This window comes from Ictidomys tridecemlineatus, chromosome 11, assembly GCF_052094955.1.
Source record: "Ictidomys tridecemlineatus isolate mIctTri1 chromosome 11, mIctTri1.hap1, whole genome shotgun sequence".
Taxonomy (NCBI): Eukaryota; Metazoa; Chordata; class Mammalia; order Rodentia; family Sciuridae; genus Ictidomys; species Ictidomys tridecemlineatus.
Window position 1 is genome coordinate 112902852 of NC_135487.1, and position 21699 is coordinate 112924550.

Genomic DNA, 21699 nt, shown 5'->3' on the forward strand with positions numbered 1-21699 from the left:
CTGTGTGGGGACTACAAATGTCCAGTGAATGAAGACACTTAAATGGCTTAATTATCTCATACCTATAGTCACTGTCCTTTCTATTATTTCTAGAGTAAGATCTTAACAGTTTTTAAACTTGACTAAGCAAAAGAAGGGATAAAAATTAATAGCAACACTGTAGTTCTTATCAAGAGAAGGGCATATGCAATTTTTAATTTCTTAGAATTTTCCAATGTCTTACAGATTCTGCCTTATGTGGTAGCTAGGGTGAGGGAAGATGTGGAAAGTCTTTGTATCATAATGGACTATTGCATCCACAAGGATAGGATCTTTTCCACTGAGAAATTATGTTCTGTGTCACTTATTTGCATCACCTGCATTGCTAGATGGTATCATATATGACACCACATCTACATTCGTAGTAGTTGAATTGAAGAAATTTGTAAATAGGGACTTTACCTGATGTATACTACAAGGGAATTTTCACTGCACCATTTTTATTTGCTATTTATTGCAACCTCAGACAGGTCAGTTTGCTGAAGGAAGTTCACCACAGCACCTCTTGTGGACATTTATTTATATTTTAGGAGAATACAGGAAATTTCAGGGCAGTGGTTGTGGGATTTAAGACCTTTCACTCCAGAACCAGTCTGCCAAAGCCACATCAATCATGATTGACAGGTATTTGTCTCTGTGGGCCATTTAGTAGCCTACATGAAGTCACTTAGTGGTCTAAATTTAATTCCAGTTTGAAAAGGAGAACAAGAATGGAATGCACCTGTTAACTCAGAGTGAATTTCTCCTGTGGACATAGTGAAGTTTACCTTCGGAATTCTAGTTTTAAGTGACCCAAGAGTTTTAAAAAGAGAAAGATATTTTATTCAGTGAATGAATGTAGTGAATAAAACAGATTTTATTTCAGTGTGTACACAAGGGTAATTCTCTTATAATATGCACTTAGAAGTGAATATCGTGTGTCTGCCTTGATTCTCCATATTTGTCTGATTGAACTTTGTTAAGGTGAACTATGTCATAGTATTTATTATCAAGTGACTCAGAAAAAGTTGAGTACAAACTTATGTTATTTCTACTTTATTTTATATGATTTCAGGAGTCTACTGTTTGGTGGATCTTATAATTTATTAGGAAATATTAGAAGAACAATCTCTGGGCATTCTCCAGATACTTTATCAGGCATTTGTTCTCAATAAAAATTATAAAGTGTGTCCTGGCAGTTTGTGGCTATTCCCCTCAAGGTGACATTAGTAATGGTGGTGACAAGGCCTCTCAGTGTGTAGTTCTTGTGCATTATAGTGATTGACACCTTCGTTAAGTAACTTGGAACACTTTCCTGGAAATACTCCAGATCCCAGAGGAAATAAGTGGGGAAAAAAGGAAAAACTAGTGTCAGCAAATGAATACTTAATAAGTACCTAGCTCAATGGCAGTTAACAATAAGTGCTTGCTGATTATTAAATAGAAATTGTTGTACACCTTTTTAAAGATAGTTTTAATGACTTATAGATAGTCTTTTAAAATTCATAATCTCCTACTTGGAACCATTTCAAGCATTTCCTACAACAGGCATTTTAAAAATGTGATATGAACAAAGAATGAATGTACCATTGATTACTTCTTCCACACTTCTGCTGACTGCCTATTCCCAGCCCAGGAAAGGGGCTGCTCACCAGGTTGTCATTTCTACTAGATGTTGTTGACAGTCACAAACCAAGATAATGATGTCTCATGGTTCATGGCTCTTGGACAAATAATGGTTTAAACAGTACTCAGTGGCATAGAGTTGTGTCTCCTCTTAATGCACAATCCCTGATAGTGTAGGTATAGTGCCAATCACAAACTCTTCAACGATTCAGAGGAAGCTTGTTTTTTACTAGTTCCATTTTCTAAGACCCTTTTATCACAAGGGATACTGACCCTGATTGACCCATTTCCCCCAGTCAAGTAAGGGAGCCTCATGATTGCTGGTTTGACTTCTTTATATAAATCAAAACAATTTTTATGACTAGGTCATGGTAAGCAATGGGAAGGTATCATAAAGACATAATTATAATCTGCATCTTTGACAGCTGATTTGCTACTGAAAGTTCCATTTGCAGAGGAGAAAGTGTTCAAGACTAAAGTGTTAAAGACATGCACTAAACTTCCTAGAAGTATATCAACTTGATTATATTACAGAGAATATGAATGTTCTTTAATCTGTTTGAAGTGAATACTTCTGATTGACACTATAATGTGGTTTTATCTCTTTGAATTTTATTGTTGTTAAGAAATTTTATTTACTTGTTGATGGATGAAATATTTCATATATTTCTATTCAGTATAAATTGTTGATTGTATTATTTAGTTGTGTAGTTGTGTAGTTTCTTTTTTTCAAATATTTTTATTTTTTTACAGCTGTGTTTTCTTTCTTTGTAATCAGGTATTGAATTGTTCAGTAATCATTCACACATATTGTTGTAACACCAACTTATTGAAAAGGTAATCTGCAGTTTTAACAAAGCATACTTTGAACAAACAAAATCCAAAGGACTTTTTTGTATTTCTAAATAATAATGACTGAATATATGCCTGGGAAGCTCCAATCTCTACTTTATTTTTCCTGGAGTGCAAAGGAGTTTTGCTTTTTCCATTTCTGGAACCAGCCTAACTTAACTCTTGAACTTCATTCACCATTACAAATCAAAGCATCTGTTATTATCCATCCATTCCTCCTACTCAACCTAATGAATCTGAAATTTCTTTTAGGGAAGAGCTGACAGGTGATAAATCTGCTTTGAACATGCTTTGCAAAGAGGTAGTTTCTACCCTGCTAATTGGAAAATGTTCAATATTTCAGGAATATAGTTGAGCATTGATGACTAATATTCCCCATCCTGTTTGATCAAAGAATTTCAATGCTGGGATTTGTCATTAATAAATTTTCAGAGTTCATCTTGAGGTATTTTTGTGACCTAAGAAAATTGTAAATAAGACAAATGTGCATCAAGCACACAAAGAATATGATGGTATGACTTTATTACTATGAACAAATTTAAGTTGTGTGTAGTAAGTTATTTAACAACATAATAAAATGGATGTTCAAATAATAAGTAATGATACTTGGTATATATTGTGATAATATTTTTGATTCTAAATTATAACTTAGTTTGTAACTATTAAAAAAGAATGAAGAAGTACAATTTTAATTGCAAAATGTCTTCAGGTTGTGATTATGTTTTTTCTTACATGTGTATACATATCCCTTCAGATTTCTCAAATTTATATATTTCTCCAAATTTTACTCTCAAAAGCTTACTTTTGTTTTATTTCAGAAATCAGTTCAATGCTCAAGACTTCAATCTTCATCATATTGTAAATAAGAGGGATAATAACAAACATACTGTGGTGATTTCTTTATTACAAAATGAAGATCACATTTTTTCACAGCATACTTATACAAATAGATTTTTAAAATTTTTGACAGGCAGTTTTTCTTAAGATGCATTGAAAATTTGTCACTGTTGTGGTGGATATGTTATATTTTTCTAATTTATGGGTGCTTTTTGAAGAATAAATTCAAACTTTTTATGGCATTCTTTTGACTTAACTTTTTCCAAGAAAAGAGGCTTAAATACATTAGTTTATCTTCTGTTTTCCCCTGTTTGTAATTATGCATATATATGCCCATAACATGTTTAAGAAAAGTATTCTGTTACAGAGAAGTGAATTAAAAAATATTTGGCAAACTCCTATATGCCGGTTGAACTCCTACATCTTTCAGTATTTAATTCAAATATTATCTTTTTAAAGAAAGTTTCTGTGGTCTTCTCAGCTGGATGTCATCTCACTCCTTTATGTGCATGCTCTCTCAGAGATGACAACTTTAGACTTTATATTTTGCATCTTTTATATCTTACCATATTTGCTATGTTTTAATTAATATTATGGTCTTTATTTGAATACTGCTTTAAGGATATAATATATATTTTTATGTATCCCTTTAATTATTATTCTGAGTTCTTGAATATGGTATGTAATAATATTGTTGATTAATTCTCTGGAACATCTGGGCATTTTTATTGTTTCTGTTTACTCTTTTTTCTGTTGTTTACTCTTTTTTTTTTTTGAGAGAGAGAGAGAGAGAGAGAGAGAGAGAGAGAGAGAGAGAGAAAGAGAGAGAAAGAGAATTTTAATACTTATTTTTTAGTTATCCGCCGACACAACATCTTTGTACGTGGTGCTGAGGATCAAACCTGGGCTGCACCCATGCCAGGCGAGTGCGCTACTGCTTGAGCCACATCCCCAGCCTGTTGTTTACTCTTTATTTGAGTCTGAGTGCCTCTAATATTTACATTGGAAATTCAGGACCATCAAATCTGGGATAAGGGTGAAATTTACTGTTAATTTTATATACTCCACAAAATATTTCCTCTAAAGTACACTTTAGAGCTGCCTTTAATATATCCTATTGGGATTCAAGGATAAAAATCTCCTTGAATACAAATGAAAATGTTTATTCATTCTAAACACATTCTCTATGATTTTACAGAGGATTCACCATCTCGGCTGATATTTTCAGACTAACAACCTTAATGTTTTAAATTAGTTCTCATGGCAGCTACTTAAACTTATTTGTTGTTATTGTTAAATATAACTAATACAATCAAACCTTTGCCAAGTCTTCAGGACAAAAAAATATATCCATTCTCTATTAGACATAAGTAGATTTTTTCTGATTGGCTGTATTTTAGGGGGCTGAAACCCTGTTACCCTTTTGGGGTATAGCAAGCCCTTAGAAAATGATCTTATTCTAATTAAATAAAATTTAAAAATCAGTTCCTTAGCCATAGTAGCTGCATTTCAAAAACCATGCATGATTATTAAATACTTTCTTGATAGTGCAGATATAGAATATTCACATCATCACAGAAAAATTTTTGGGGGTGACAGTAGTTTACAGCTTGTCTGTTATGGTAGCTTTCATATGGACAATTTAGCTCACCCAACCTTCTGAATTAAAAATAAATTGCTTTTACTGAAAAAAAATTAGATTTCCCTTGTCATTTTTTTATAGTTGCAGCATTTGATTCTTACTCCCATTTTTCTGTCAGAATGTAATCATTTTCCTAATGCCTAACAGCCCCAATTTTTCTCTTTATCACTGCTTTCCAGTAATTTGATTCTGATGTATCTCATATGGTTTTCTGTGTATTCATTCTGCTTGTATTTATTCATTGAGATTCTAGGAGTATCATTTTTGTCATAGTCAGAAGTTCTTTGCCATTTTGTTTCTGAATATTTTTCTGTTAGCTTCTCTGGGACTCTAGAGGCATTTTAAATAGCTTGATACTCTTCACTGATCCCTGAAGCTGTTTGCTTTTCATTTACATTTTGGTTATTTTCTATTGGTACAGCTTCAGATTTTCTTCCCTCTTCTTCAAAGCTTTATCACCTGGGTTATCTATCCAGTGATTTAAAAAAAAAAACTTTTATATATTTAAATTTTTCTCTTTAAAAGTTCCATTTGATTCATTTGCGTATCTTTCATTTCCCTCTTGGGCATGGTCATATTTTTCAAATGCCTCAGATGACTAGGGGGTTTGATCAGATGCTGGAGATGGTGTGTTTCCTGTTGCTATTTTTAAAAATAAATATCATTGGGCTGGGGATGTGGCTCAAGCGGTAGCATGCTCGCCTGGCATTCCTGCAGATGGGGTTTGATCCTCAGGACCACATACAAACAAAGATGTTGTGTCCGCCGAAAACTAAAAAATAAATATTAAAAAATTTGCTTTCTTTCTTTCTCTCAAATAAATAAATAAATAAATATCATGCTTTTCTCTAATAGTCATTTTGATTTCTTCAGTTTTATCATCTGGTTTTCATGCTTTACTAGGATTGGCCTAGGTATCATTTATCCCCGTTAACTAAGGTTCTGATGTCTAAATTTGATGCTCTCAGGAATCTGTTAGGACTCTCCAATTTTGCTGATAGACTCACTGTGGATCTTGGGATTAATAGTTCACAGCTTTCCAATAGCTTTTTAAGCAGACACATGCAATTTTCCCCATTGTATGCATGTTGCAGAGATCAGCATTGATTCAAGGGACACCCTGAAGCAGATTTCTGGAGTTCCTCTTCTCCATAGCTCTTTTCTCTCATGAAAACTGCCTCACAGGGCTGAGTCTATAGATCAGTTAGTAGAGTGCTTACCTAACATGCACAAGGCCCTGGGTTCAATCCTCAGTAACACACACACACACACACACACACACACACACACACAGCCTCACAAAGTCCTGCCTTCTTAGACACTCTGAGCTCTGGTTTTAAGCTCTTCAACTCAGGTCACTGTCTGTATTTGCAAAACCTCCCCCAGCCTCTTGTTATTTCTCTGTGATCTAAAATATGCTTTCTAGGCAGAAAGCTGGGGCTACCCTAGGACTTAATTTGTATTCTCTCTTGTCTTGGCTTTGTACTGCTTGTGGTTTAATGTCTGAAAAACAGTTGCTTCATCTGTGTCTGCCTGGTTTTCTAGTTGTTTGAGTCAGGTGGGTTAAGTTTAGTTCCTGTTATTTTATCATGACTGAAAGTGGAAGTCCTTCCTCAACTAATTGAAAATTCATGTAATACGAAGTTACAAGCCAACCAGTAGACTAATAATGAAGTATTAGTACAATAATAATAGACTTGATGCTTGACTTTCAGAGAATGTTGAAGTGATAACACAAGAAACCACAAAAAATCATTCATTCTCCTCAATGCTGACAGAAACTGGCAAGTGAGTCATTGTGAGGGAGATTGGATGCATATAGACTTTAGGGTACCTAGTAGTCATTGATTACAATTACACAGTCTACAGTTGGGAGTTTGCCAGGGGTTTGGTCACCCTCATATGAGAAAAGGATGATGTCAAAGATCACATGTTGACATTTAAAGTGAGAACTCTAGAGTACCAGAGTATCCTGTTAAATCTGACCAAGGACCACTGTCTAATGCAGAACACTGGGCTGTGTAAACCATGGGTCCAATCTAATCTAACATTTCTTGTGTTTGCATTTTAACCCATATATCCCTGTCCGGAAAATAAAATGTCAACCATAGAAAATATTTAGTCTAGAAAATGATTATGTTATTTTAAAAAATTACCAAATATCAGCAAAAATAAAGTAATATGATATCCATGGATTATCTTACTGACTTTGACCTCTACTGGTAAGAAATGGAACCTAACACTATGTGACACAGCTAACATTGTTATATACACTTTGATTTTTGTTGTTGTTGTTTCATTTGATTCTTGTATCATTTTTCTTGAGGATTACAATAGCTCAAATCGCAAAATTTTTAAAAATTGTGACCATTTTTCTTTTCCTAGCTTGATTAGTTTATAAAGAAGCCATTTAAATGTAGCTAAATTGAAAGGCTGTGGTATATTTTTTGTTTCTAATAGTGTCTTACTCTTAATTTTTATGTAAATGGCTTAATATTTTGTTTAGTAAATAGGCCTTCATTATAGACAAACATAATGTTGAGGGGTCTAGTTTGACTTAAAGCTTTAATAACCACAGAAGTAATAATTGGCAGTTTTATTCAAAACACTTTTATGTTGTTTGCTTTTGATTTGGGAGTTCCTGTTTTAAATGTATAGTGGGTAAGTTTTCAGGCATATCCAATTTACGTGCTTTTAAGACTTCTTCTACATTAATGCTTAATTTAGAAATGTCATTTAAAATGGTTCTTAAATATCAAATGCAATTATTAATTTGGTAGCTGTGATATTTTAAGAATTCTCATATAAGTATGTATTCGTTGCCAATTAAGTATATCAATTAGCTAATGTTCAAAATAGAAGTTTAATTGAGTTTGACTAAACACAATTAAGTCTTCTCCCAAGCTTAGAAAACAATTTTTAAAAATATTAGAGGAGTCCTCAGGCAACATAGAAGCTTTGTATTAAAGGAATAAAAAGTGAGGTTGAGAATAAAATTTCAACAGTTACAAAGTGTGTTAATTTTCTGATTATTATGAACACTGACTACATATGTTGTTTTGTAATTGACATATACTATTGGTTTAATTAAATAACATATACAGCATTAATTCTAATTAAATATCTTATTCTCAAAATTATTCTTTTTCATGCTAAACTTTCTAAGTGAACTTCTGATTTTAATACCTTTTTTTTTTGCTTCCACAGCCTTTAATGGAATTGACTGTTTCTGATAATAGGGTTTTGATATTGAAATTGATAACATATATACGTATAATAGACAATGGAGAAATAAAAATGCATGTTCTCAGGGAGAAATTGGAGGTTACATTGCTATGTTCCATATTTCATCAGATTTTTTTTTCTGTTATGGAAGTTGTTTTTCATTCACACAAAAAGGCAGTTTATTCCTGAAATTCTTTTAGCAAATATGGGCTAACTTTGCTTTAGCATCCTGATAAAGGGCAATACTTCCCATATTTCTTAGGATACAAGACATCTTTTGTTTATCAATAAACCAATGTGGATCTAAAGTGGAGGTATCTATGTTATAGACTGAAGTGGCTCTGAAAGGAGACTAAAAGTTGTGATAGAAGAAAAATGCTGGATAAATTGTGTACTCTCCTTGCCCATAAGGACTCTAATAATTATCTGTCTGTATATCATTGAACCATTCCTTTAGGCCTTAAATTTATAGAAAGAGGAAACTCTTTGTAAACATCCAAGTTAAAGGAAGACTGTAATAAATGATTGGCACCATTGACAATTTCAGGTAGGATTATGTCATATAAATTTCTACTTGAAAACAAAGAGGCTTGAGTACAGCCTAACAGTGTATTTTCTTTTTTACAGTGTATTTTCTTTTTCTTTTTTTTACATTCTTTAAAAAATATATTTTAATTTTTATATAACAGCAGAATGCATTATGATTCATATTCCACATATATATCACAATTTTTTCATTTCTCTGGTTGTATAGAAAGTAGAATTATACCATTTGTGTCTTCATATATGTACTTAGGGTAATGATGTCCATCTCATTCCACCATCTTTATGTTTGACCACCTATTCATAATACTAATTACATGACGGCAAATGTAGAAGAAAAACTGGCTATGTTTTCTCAAGCTTTGAAACACTGTACTGCTTCTCTGCAAGTTGTGAGGATATATATTTTTAGCTGGTAAATATCCATAACAATGGAAGTATTATTACTTGTTTGGAAGAAAATATAAATGAAATAGATGACAATTTTCACATGTAATTTCAAATTAATGAAATTTTCTTCTCCCTCTTTTCCTCCTTTCTTTCCTATTCTCTGTTATGTCTATTTTACCTACATAGCAATGTATCTTCCAGTAGGAAAGAAGAAAAAAAACCTGTATTAATTTACATATCAAAGTAAAACAGAAAGCCTGGGTAAGTTTTCAAGTGAATTGTCAAGTTGTTTGTACATGTGCACCTTGCTTTGTATTCTATTCTCCATTTTCTGCATTTGATAATGATTGGAAATTGCAAAAGAAGGTATCATAGAGCTTTATTATTTTCTAGATATGAAAATAATTTAAAGTAAATTAAATATAGAATAAGTGATTAAAGGATGGGCTAACTGAAAAAAGAAAAAGAAAACATTTGGTCATTTTTCAGAAATAAATTTTGGATAAGTGAATCAGGTATTTATTCAAACTTGTATGTTGAGTATTTTTGTTACATTGAGCCATGAAATGTATACCTTTTATATTACTAAATTTGGGATTTGAGCTATCCTAAGTATAATATTAAAAAGCTAAAAAAGCCAGTGATACCTTTGTATCTACTTGTTTCCTTTATGACTGTGTTCTTTAGTTTCTTTGTTTAAGGATTAAAACTAGGTGAGCTAACCATGACTGGCAACACACAGGCTAACAGCATCACCAACAATAATGACCTCAGGTCCATCAATTCCAGTGTTTTAATTGGCAATTTAAACTCAGCCATTGTCAAGAAGTTTTACATTGAAGCCATTTTTTCAAAGTATGGGAAAATAGTTGGATGCTCAGTTCACAGAGGTTATGCATTTGTCCAGTACATGAGTGCGCAGCATGAAGAGCTGCAGTGGCTGGGGAAAATGCCTGGATCATCCATGGTCAATCGCTTGGTAAGCCGTGTTCACTTACATATTGATCATTTCATAAATTTATAAAAAAATTTTAAATAATCCTTCAGAAAATTTTTGTGTCCTTTCGTGTAGACTAATGAAGCTATTAGTCTACAGCTATTTCCTAGAAATAGTTAAAAATTACCACAAACAGTGACAGAACAAAAACTGTAATCATTATCATGAAACTACCACCATTACCAGCAGCAACAACAAAAAACCTTCAATAGACCTCCCAGTGTAGACATGGCCACTCCCTTGGGGAGATAAGTAGTCAACCTGTGCTTTACACTTGAATGTTTTAAGTGTTTGCATGAGTGATTTTGGATTTGAAATACAGAGGAATTTGCTGGCAGATTTAGCTGAATCTAAAGATACATCTGCCAATGGTAAGGATGTACCTATGCAATTTCACAGGAAAAGACATATTTTGCTGGTCAAGAGATACTATTATGTATTTTAAGTGCTACAATAGGTACATGTCCTCTTTTCTGGCCCTGAGTTTATTGCAGCAGCCTGCAAATTTCCTTCCTTTACTTCTGATCTTCAAGTGCTGGTAGCCTTGATAAAATAATCAACGATCACAGGACAACTCAAATATTTCTACTTAGTAAGTCAGCTTCCTAGGAAGCAACTTTGCAATGACACAACAACATATTACCTCTTGTAAGTCTGAGACTGGTGGATACAGTCCCCAGCTACTTTTGGGGAAAATTTTGAAAGTTATTATATTTCCCCTTTTATTATAGAAATAATTCAATGTAGCTGTTTGAATTAATAATTTTTTAAAAGGTGACAGCAAAAGCTGGAGTTGTAGCTCAGGGGTAGAGCATTTGCCTTGCAAGTGTGAGGCACTGGGTTGATCCTAGCACCACATAAATACAAAGTCATTGAGTCCATATACAGCTGAAATAATTAAATAAATAAAAGGTGGCAGCAAAATATCCTTGAGGCAGATTCTACAGTATGTAATTTTTTTATAAGTATATTCTTTCCATGTGTGTGGCAGAAACAGCTCATTCTGTAAGAAATAAAAAAAGGTGTGTGTGTGGGGGGCGCTGGTGAAGTTCATATAGTACTTACATTGCAAGCACAAGGCCCTGGGTTCAATCTCCAGCACCAGGAAATTGAAAGAGAAAAAGAAAAGGGGAAAACCTCAGTCATGTATGACTACCACTGCCTTCCAATTTTTTTCTAATTCAAATGAAATCCATGGAGAACCCTGTGAAGAAAATAGAGTGAAAGTCCATAAAGGGAGACAGAAAAGAAAGGAGAACAGGTACCTATTGTAGCACTTAAAATGCATAATACTATCTCTTGACCTGCTGACCTAAGACCTTCAGAATTGACAGAGAATTCATCATAGGGTTAGGGTTATGAAAATAATACTATATTTCTAATGGTGAAGTAGAAGAGCATGGAGAAGGAGGAGGAGAAGGAGAGAGAAAAAAACAATGAAGAAAGGAAGGTGTGCTGTGTCCTTGGAAATCTGCCAGGGGCTCCATTGGCTTCCAAACTTCTCCATGATTCTAATAAATATAGTCATCTTCCCCCCTCAATACAATGGCAGCCTTTCCAGAACTAAGTCCCACCACCTGAAATTACAATTCTGCATTTTTCTCTATTGCTGGCTCCTTCACCAACAAGTCATCTAATCTAATTCAGAACGTAGGAGAGAAAAAAAACTCATTCTTCAAACTGTTTTAAAAAATTAATTTGGAGGTTATTAGATTGAGATCCCTCCAGTACTGTGGCTTCCTATTGAAGTAAAACAACCCACAGCTCAATGAATACAGAAAAAGGAAACTCAAGATTAATCACTAGACACCAACAATTAACTTGCAACTAAGAGCTTTGCAGTTGAACCAATCAAATATTTTGTCTTATTTCATTAGCACCTTAATTATTTCTCTGCCACCCATTGAGTGGAGTCTTGATCTTCTACCAACGGAGCTATTAACTTAGGAATCAATGCTGGTCAAATAACTATTTAAAATTTTAATGTGACTAATTTTTTCTTTGATTGATTCAAACAACAAAATCCTCATCTTCCTATTCCTTATGTTAGCCAGCATCGTTTTCCCCTGAATTTTCATTTCTTATAATCTGTGCTGTGAGGAAAAGAAACAAAAGCCCCTGAAATACTACCAGGATGAACAAGGAAGGATATGCTCAGAAAATCCACATCTGGTGTGTTTTGAGAAATAGCCCTGAATCTGCATACACAGATGCACATTTTGTTCGTGGAATATGGTACAACTGTCCTGCACTGTTCTATAGCCTTTGTCTTGCAAGTTTCACATTGTTATAACACTTGAACCTAGATTTCCTCCCCTTGGTGTATAATCAGGGAGAAAGGTTAAGAATTCAACCAAACAAGCAGGGAAGTTTCACCAACTTTGCATTTTTAAGTCAACAGATAATATTTTATGGTTATTCATGGGGCACAAAATGATAACTTAGTACATTTATACAATGTGTAATGACCAAAATCAGGGCTGTTACCATTTCCATCCACTAATAAACTCAACAAATTTTTAAAATACTAATTATGTTTACTGAACACAAAATTATGTTATAATTAATTATAGGTATCTATGAAATTGCCATATACTAGAAATACAAATAATATCCTCTTAAATAATACAAATGAAAGAAAAAAAATCACAAAAGAAAGTGGAAATTTTTCAAACTTAATGACAATGAAAGGAATGTATGCTAAAATTTGCAGCCAAAGTGGTACTAAGAGGAAAATATAAAACTTCATGTTGATGTCAGAAAGACAATTTAAAATCAATGATCTTAATTTCTATCTTTAGAATCTAGAGAAAGACAAGCAAATAAAATCCAAAGTAAATAGGACAAAGAAATCATAAAGAGCAGAAAACAATCCAATAGAAAACAGATAAACTACAGGAAAAATCAAGTTTTTAAAAAGATTTTAAAAACTGAGAAATACCAAGCAAGAGTAATTGAGAAAAATGACAGAAAATACAGATTATCTTTAGGTGGTATACATAGATTCTACAAACATTAAAAGCATTATGTCTAGAAATACAATAACTTAGGTAAAGTGGACAAATCTCTTGAAAAATAGATTTCTGAAGACAAGATTATCCCTCTATGAAAAAAATTGCATTTATAATTAAAAAAAATTAAATATTTTGGGTTTTTTAAGTTGTACCTTTATTTTAATTATTTTATGTGGTGCTGAGGATTGACCCTAGCGCCTTGCATGTGATAGGTGAGTACTCTACTGCTGAGCCACAACCCCAACCCATAATTTGGAAATTTAACACAAATAAAATTCTAACTCTCAGAGATTTCACAGATTGAATTCTTTCATTTATTTAAGGAAAAAGTAATACAAATATTCACAAGTTAGAAAATAAAAGGAGAAAAATAAATCTCCCAACTCATTTCTTAGGTGGATATAACCCTGATACCAAAACCAAATGGAACATATCTGATACCAAAAGATCTGATAACAAAAAAATATGCACAACTCTTTCTCATAAACGTATGTGCAAAAAAATTCTCTACAAAAGCAAGCTAAATCCAGACATATGTAATAGGAATAATACATCCAAACCAAGTGTAGTTTGGGAATGTAAAGTTTGCTCAACACTGGAAAATTAATGAATGTAATTTACTTCATTAACAGAACAAGGAGTATATATAATAATTTCAATAAATTTTTAAAAAGTATTTGACAAAATTGAAACTCATTCCTAATTTTTTTTTGCAACCTAGGAATAGGAGGAAATTTTTGTCACCTGACACAATGTGTCTATGAAGAACAAACAACTGATACATTTAGTAGTGAAATGCTGAATGTTTCCCACCTAACTTCAGGAACAAGGTGAGGATTTCTTTCCATGTTCACTTACTCTAATGCTGGTCATCTTAGTCCACAAAATAAGGAAAAATAAAGACAAGCTGAGAGGAATAAGTGTGGAAATGAAAATAAGAAACTACTTTCATTTGAAAAAAATCCTAAAAAATCTTCTTCAAAATGTTATTATTATTTTATGATATTGACAGGGTCATAGGATTAAATGTTAATGAACAAACATGCAAAAGTATTGGCAAAGGAAGAGACCCTGCACAGAGACGAGTTGGAAGACTTTAATGTTATCAAATAAGTTATTCTTCTCTTTACATCTGCTAAGTTTCCAGTGTGTTAGTTTGAAAACTTCTCCCCAAGGTCTGATGAATCAGTGCTCCAGCATTATTTCCTTCCAGATGGACATCTAATTGTGCCAGAAGAGATTTTTTTTAAAGTTATCATTTCCTCCACTGATTTGATATATCATTAGCTTATTTGTTTATATGCCAATATAATCATATTTTTCAAGTTCAAGGAATAGAATGTTTTATTCAGCTTTGTGTCACTGTGACCAAAATACCTATCAAGAACACCTTAGAGGAAGGAAAGTGCCTGTGCAGCTAAATATAAATGGAATAGTTTGTCATACATTCTTTGCTATCTGACTCCTTTTATGCACCATAAGATTTCTGAGATTTTTTAATGTTATTACTCGTATCAGTAGTTTATGTTTTTATTGTAGAGTTTTATTCCATTTCAAGGATTATGATAACTTGTTTTATCCAGGCACTTGTTCATGGACATTTTGATTGCTTCCATTTGGGAACTACTCTGAGCATAGCAGTTCTGAAGTTCATGGGAACATGTACTTTTCTAGTTTTATGCATTTATGTCTGGTGACAGCATTGACAGGTCACATGATTAGTGTATGCTCATCTTCATAAGCAGCCACCAAACTGTTTTTCAAAGTGATAGTAACATGTATCCCTCTCAACAACAGAGGATGGAGCTGCAGTTGTTCTAAATCCTTGCCAACACTTGGCATTGTCATTTGAATTTTAGAGATTGTGATGGATGTGAGTTGGTCTTCATTCTTGTTTTCCTGATGACTCGTGCTCTTGAGCAAATTTTCAGGTGTTCATTGATGTTTACATTCCCTTCTTTGTGTAGTATCTTTTGAAATGTTTGATCCTTCTTCAAGTTGCTTGTCTGACTATTGCCAAGTTTGAAGATTTCCAATGACCATGAATCTTGTCAGATACCTGAATACTGTTAATCTATAAAATATATTATTATTACTAATATTGTAAATATTATATGTGACTTATCTTTTCATTTTCTTTTTCTTGATGGAATCTTTCAAACAGCATAGTTTAGGATTCCCATAATGTTTGATTTATCTCTCTTTTACCTTAATAGTTTGTCCTTTCTGTGTCAGATACAAGAAATCATTGCCAACATAAAAATTCAAGGCCAGAAATGTTTTCATCTTAGTTTTCTTCTCCAAGGTTAGAGCAGCTTTTATTTCTAATCCAGAAACAATGGATAAGCACACTGAGAGACCAAACTGAAGTCTTTCTCTAAATAGAGAATAAGGGGTAACAGCATGTATAACAAGAAGATAAAGAAGTATAAAAGGGAAGCTAAGGTAAATGATTCCCAATCTGACTTCTAGAACAAAAACAAACAAACAAACAAACAAAAACCCCAAAACAAAGAACACATTGGAGGAGCACAGATAAGAAAAAATAACATAAACATAAGAAAAATGTCTTAGCTTGTCTTCAGATCAAAGACATACAAAACATTAAAGAAAAGTTAAATCGCACATTCATGTGTACATACACACACACACACACACACACACACACACACACACACACAGAGGCATACCCCAATGGAAATTTAAAGTGTTTAAATTTAAAGTGTTCCAGGATAAAAACAAAGTGCAGATTCTGCACAAAATTACAGATGAATTCACAATAGTAGTACATAATGAAAAATACAAAGTAAGATCTTATTATGTTATAAAATTACTAATAATATAACTGTGGATTTGACAGCAATTTTTTAAAATAGGTGCATAAAATAGAAGCATGAGGTAACGTATGTTATTACTAATCTCTTTTAAAAGTTTCATGTGATGCTAACAGAATTGCAATAGTTGGAGAAAATGTTAACAAATTATTGTGTAGGAAAACTATTACCCAAGGCAATTTTTACCACCCCAGAAAGCATTTCAAACCCATGTAAAAGGGAAATATGAACTGGCCAAGGCTCCAACTGTTCTTTTCACCCTGTGTCAAATTGAGAAACCACCAACTGGCACATTTCACTGTTGCTGTTTATTTATGTCACTATTTTCATGGCTGGTCCCTAAGATCTGAGTTGGCAGAGTCAGAGGCTCTATGTATACAGACCAACATCTCTAAAATATAGAAAAAAGTGTATTTTCTCTTTTCTTATAGTAAACACAGAATTACCTTTGTTTACCAAAATGTGTGGATATTTGATCCTCTAACAGTCACTTCTCTAGTAGATACCTCTGGGGGTATCCTGAGAATAGGATTATATTCCACAGTTTGAGGGTGAATCTTATGAGGCTGCAGTCCACTTTGGATGTGAAATGCAAGCATGAAACCTTATTTTAGGGGGTACTCCTATAAATTTGTAGTCCACCAAAGAGGACCTGTGCTTCTGTATATGTGGGATGTGTGTGTATTTGTGAATATTTACATTTTATTTTATAAAATGTTTATTTATAAAATAAATATTTTATAAAATAAATATATATAAAATAATATAAATCAATATTTTATTACACACACATATAGCTAATAGGCTATAAATTGGGGTTCCTAATCCCCTCCTTAGGTTTGTTTAATTTTCTAGAGCAGCTCAGGGATACACTTGTGTTTGTAATTTCATTGGTCTATCAACAAAAGATATTATAGAGGAGATTGATGGGAAGCCAGATGAAAGAGAGCTCAGTTAAGGGAGAAGAGATGCAGAGCTTCTGTGCCCTTTCTAGGAATGCCACTCTCCAGGAACCTCCCTATGTTCCACTACCTGAATGTTCATTGAAATCATGCCTATTGCATTCCTATGAGTAAAACTGAAAATACTTTAGATGGAAGTATGTAGTGTGTCAATGTCTACGTCAATCCTGACATGCCTGGTCATGTTATTGGAAAGCAGAAACATGTTCTGTGCTGGGGCAGAGTATCATGAGTCCTTGACAGCCTATAGATTTCCAGATTTGGGCAGGTGGGGAGTGGTGCTTCTTGTAGTAGACTTGATATGTGTTGAGTATGAGTTAAAGTCAGAGCTCTAAATTAACAGTCGGCCTGAGAAGGGCAACTGCCAAGGCATTTGCAATAAGAAATAACTGCCACTGTTCTATTGACTGGGTCCTCCTTTCTGGGGGGAGCAGGCATTTTTAGGAAGTGTCCACAGTGGGCCTGCAGGAGAGATGAGAGGACCTGTCCAAGAAAGAGCAGTGCCCTTCATTCTTTTATTGGTTTCTTTTTCTTGCTGTTGTCTGCAATCCTTGTATTTTTCAGGGTAAGGATAGAAAAATATCTTCAATATGTAAGGATCAGAAAACTAAAAAAGACACCCCATGCTGAAAGTAAAAAGACACCCAAGGTGAAAGTAAAACCTAATCAAAGAGATGTAAAAATAAAAAAGCTACCCCTATGTATTCTGTAACATCAGGTTCTATTCTAAACAGTGCATCTTTAGGATACTTCCCTTTGCTTTACTCTTGACAATATCAGTGACTGCTATTTTCTTTAGGCAAAGAATAGTGTAATATACTTCGAAAATTTTATACACACACACATACACACACACACACACACACACACATATATAGTGTTCTAAATAAACCAAATGTGATAGTCACTATCAAGAATATCACTCTATACTGACTAAACTAAAAGTAATTATCCTTTGAAGTTGGGGTTGTGACTCTATGGTGGAGAGCTTGCCTGACATGTGTGAGGCCCTGGTTTGATCCTCAGCAACACATAAAAATAAATAAGTCAAATAAAGATATTGTGTCCATCTACTACTAAAAAACTGTTTAGGGGCTGGGGATGTGGCTCAAGCGGTAGCGCGCTCGCCTGGCATGCGTGCGGCCCGGGTTCGATCCTTAGCACCACATACAAACAAAGATGTTGTGTCCACTGAAAACTAAAATAAATAAATAAATATTAAAATTCTCTCTCTCTCTCTCTCTCTCTCTCTCTCTCTCTCTCTCTCTCTCTCTCCCTCCCTCCCTCTCTCATCTCTCTTTAAAAAAATAAAAAAATAAAAAGCTGTTTAAGAAAGGGGAAAAACACTATTGCCCTTGATGAAAACTTATTTTAGGTTTCATCCTATAAATTGGTAGTCCACCAAAGGTTTTGATTGTGTGGTTGTCATTCTCATTCACTTTTGTGTATCAATTCTTTTAAATAGGAATTTGTCTTACATTTTCATTAGTAAGTAAATTTGCTTTTTCTTCAAATCTTTGTCAATCTGATTTTTTAAAATCAGCTTGTCTTGTTCTAAAATTGAAGAAATCATGTTATTTCCATTGAAATTATAGTCCCTTATGAATCTTTTAGGCAGAAGCGAAAATAAATGATATTCTTTCCAAGAAAAATCAATTCAAGTCTCTTTTTGTGCATAACAGCTTTTTAAATTATCCTTCCAATAGATCTTGCACAGCTTTCTAATGTTTTTTTGTCTAAGTATTTGGTTTGTTGTTGCTATTACGAATGGATTCTTTCTTCCTTCACAATTGCGGTAGTTGCTGTATGTGTAGCAGTAGTGATAATAACATAAAAAATGTACTGAATATTAACCATGTGCAAGTCAATTGTTATAGTAAGGACCTAGAAATGTCCCCTAAAGAACTCAAGTGTTAAACAAGGCAACCATGTTCAGAGGTGAAACAGTTGGATTACAAGAGCTGGATTGATCCATTTGATGAATTAAAAATTTGAATGAACTATTGGTTGGTAACTGTAAGCAGGTGAGTCATGATGGGAGGAAGAAGGTCAGAGGGAGCATGACCTTGGGCTGTATGTGTCCTGGTCCCTTCCCCTTTCTCTGCTTCTTAGCTCCCATGTGCTGAGCAGCTTTCCTCCATCACATCCTTCCCCCATAATATTTCTGCCTTGGAGCCAGCCAGTGGTAGTCTAAATACTCTGAAGTTGTGAAACAAAGTAAATCTCTCCTCTAAAAGTTATTCTTTCAGGTATTTTTCATCAAAGCTCATTAACAGAGCAATCTTGTGTTTTAGGTCAATCAACTCAATCTTCACAAATAAGGCATCAGTCAGGTCTTATATGTAGAGAGGAGAATTCACTCTAGTAATTATATTACATAATTAATTACATATAATTACATGTAATTATATAATATAATGCAATTATATTACATTAAGGGATATATTCAAGATATTTCCATAATTTATAAATTTCTAGGAAGGATAGAGACCTCTGTTTGGATGCTGCAGAGCTAGAAAAAAAATGGAGTGAGGAGAAAGGTCCAAACACAGCACAGAAATATTCCAGTGGACACTACTCCCCAACTTGTGCCACTTAACACCTTTCTGCCAGGAACCCAACTTCAAAGCTTGATCAGGATACTCACTGTCTTCACAAGAACATAAATTCCCTACATGTCATTCCTACCCTGAATCATCCATATGCATTTAGGTTTGTCTCACATGAATTCATCTTATTGAAGAATCAATGCCAACTGCAATCCTTACTCCAGATGAGACTGGGAAACTGCACTTATATATTATCAGTCTATGCAGTAGTAGAAGGTATGATAAGTGGAGAAAAAGACATCTTCCATAGTAGACATTAGACTCATTAGATACCCTTGATACAAATTTATATATTGTTCAGTCCCACAGAGGCATCCCTGGCAGCAACCTTAGTTTCAGGGGTTAGGTGAGTGGCTCTGAGTGCTGGGGGAGGTAAGGTTGGGGTTGTGCTGGTCCTGCAGTCTGCTGGGGGCCAATTGCACACCCAGAGAGATAGGGAAGCTGAAGACAAACTGTGAGGTAATGGTGGGAGTGGGCTTGCAGTACCCCTAAGGGACCTGAAGGGCTGGCGGGCCTGGAGGGGCAGGATGTGGCCAGCACCTGGGACAGCTGCTCCATGCAGCTCAAGGCCTTCTCCAGCCTCAGCTGCTCCTTTATCATCTGCTAAGCCAAGCAGATGGTAGCGGAGCAGGGGATGCCCTCCTAGCAGTGCACCATCCCTGGACCGCGGTAGTCCTTCACCGCACAGTCCTACTCCATGGCTTCCATGAACCAGGAGCCCATGTAGGACTTGTGGTTGTTTTCCACCAGATGCGTTTGTACTGGTAGCATCCTTCCATGTGGTTTGGGCATTCAGAGGACCCATTCAATAGGACTGTGCATGTCTCTCCAGGCAGCGTGGAAGGCACCATGGAAGTAGAGCAACTGAAGAATCTCCAAGGGACCCCGCCGCCTGTGCAGAGAGGCTCCAATGCAGCTGCAATGCAGGTGAAAGGACTCCATGGCACTGGGGAGAAGTCTGCCGGGGCGCTGGTTTTGGAACAGAATTCTGAGTAAGCAGAGGAAAACTTCTCACAGCCTTGTTTGAGCAAGCAGATGTCCCTTCATTGGGGCTTAGGATGGAGTGTCTGCACTATTAGAGTCAAGGTGAGGTCCTCCCTGAGCCCCTGGCGCCTGAGCTCCACTCAAAGTAGAGGATGACAGCCAAGAAGAGGCTAGAGCACAAGAGGGCGCACTTCCCCCTGAGCATGCAGGATGGACTCCAGGATCCTGGAGCCCTTGGCCTGCCTATTTTCCTGGGTGTTGTATCAAAGAAGGTGGACAGAACCTCTGATAGGAAAGGTGTGCAAAAAGTCCAGCAGCAAGCGCTTGCTGGCGCTCCCCAGCCCCAGGGTTCAGGGGCTGCCACTGCTGTCAGCCCAGCTGCCTCCAGGCACTGCAGTCTCCACCCTGCCCACATAACCCAGGGCAACCACCACCTCCCAACCTCTTTGCCTCTGAGGCCGCCACAGCTACAGCCTCTGCCTTAGGGGTTCTTGCTCAGCTTCATAGGCTTTTTGAGCACACTGTAGTCCATCTCTCCCAGTTAATCATCACCATGGAGCGTAGAAACTGGGGCGACAGATAGTCACCCAGGCCAGCCAGCTAACAGGAATGGGTGAACAAGGGCTAAGAGAGGGAGCCTTCAGAAGTGACCACCAACTTGGTCCCCAGAGGCTTGGGTGGCCAGACCCCTATTGGGTCCCCTTCCTCCTGCAGCCTTCAGGTTACAAAGCAGCCCTAGCAGCCTCAGGTGCCTTGCACACGCTGTGCTCAGACAAGGGGGTGGTAGCACAAGTGTGTGTGTTGAAGGCAGAGAAGCACTGGCTCACCCCTGTCATTGCCTCAAATATGTTTTGCTGCTCCTGCACCTTGAGCTGCAGCCTGCTCATTGCTGTTCTTCCCCCAGCATTGCCAGAGCTCTGTGCACTGCCTCCACTTTTTCTTGGAGGAAGTTTGATAGCATGAATAACTAAGATATAGTCCTTTCCCTTTCTTTCTCTTCCCACCCCATCCTGCCTCTCAGTGACAACAAAGTCAAGATCTTCACCTGACCTGTGCACGTCTTCAAGACACCATTCAGCTTCTGGCCACTTGCACATTTGCCTGCTATGGTGCTGCACTCTTTGTGATTGCATGTTGGTAGTTGGTATATGCTACATCCACTGGCC

At 35.4% G+C, this 21699-nt stretch overlaps 1 protein-coding gene and 1 pseudogene across 1 annotated transcript in view; one reads left to right on the plus strand and one right to left on the minus strand.

The window, feature by feature from the left end:
• LOC144368307 (uncharacterized) overlaps positions 1-21699 on the plus strand; it is an 82241-nt gene that overhangs the window by 15940 nt on the left and 44602 nt on the right. The window contains exons 4-6 of the mRNA XM_078027119.1: positions 9320-10112; positions 13866-13974; positions 20382-20635. The gene's annotated coding sequence lies outside the window, so the exon portion shown is untranslated. The remainder of the gene's footprint in view (positions 1-9319; positions 10113-13865; positions 13975-20381; positions 20636-21699) is intronic.
• On the minus strand, positions 19885-21666 carry LOC144368654 (dual specificity protein phosphatase 4 pseudogene; annotated as a pseudogene).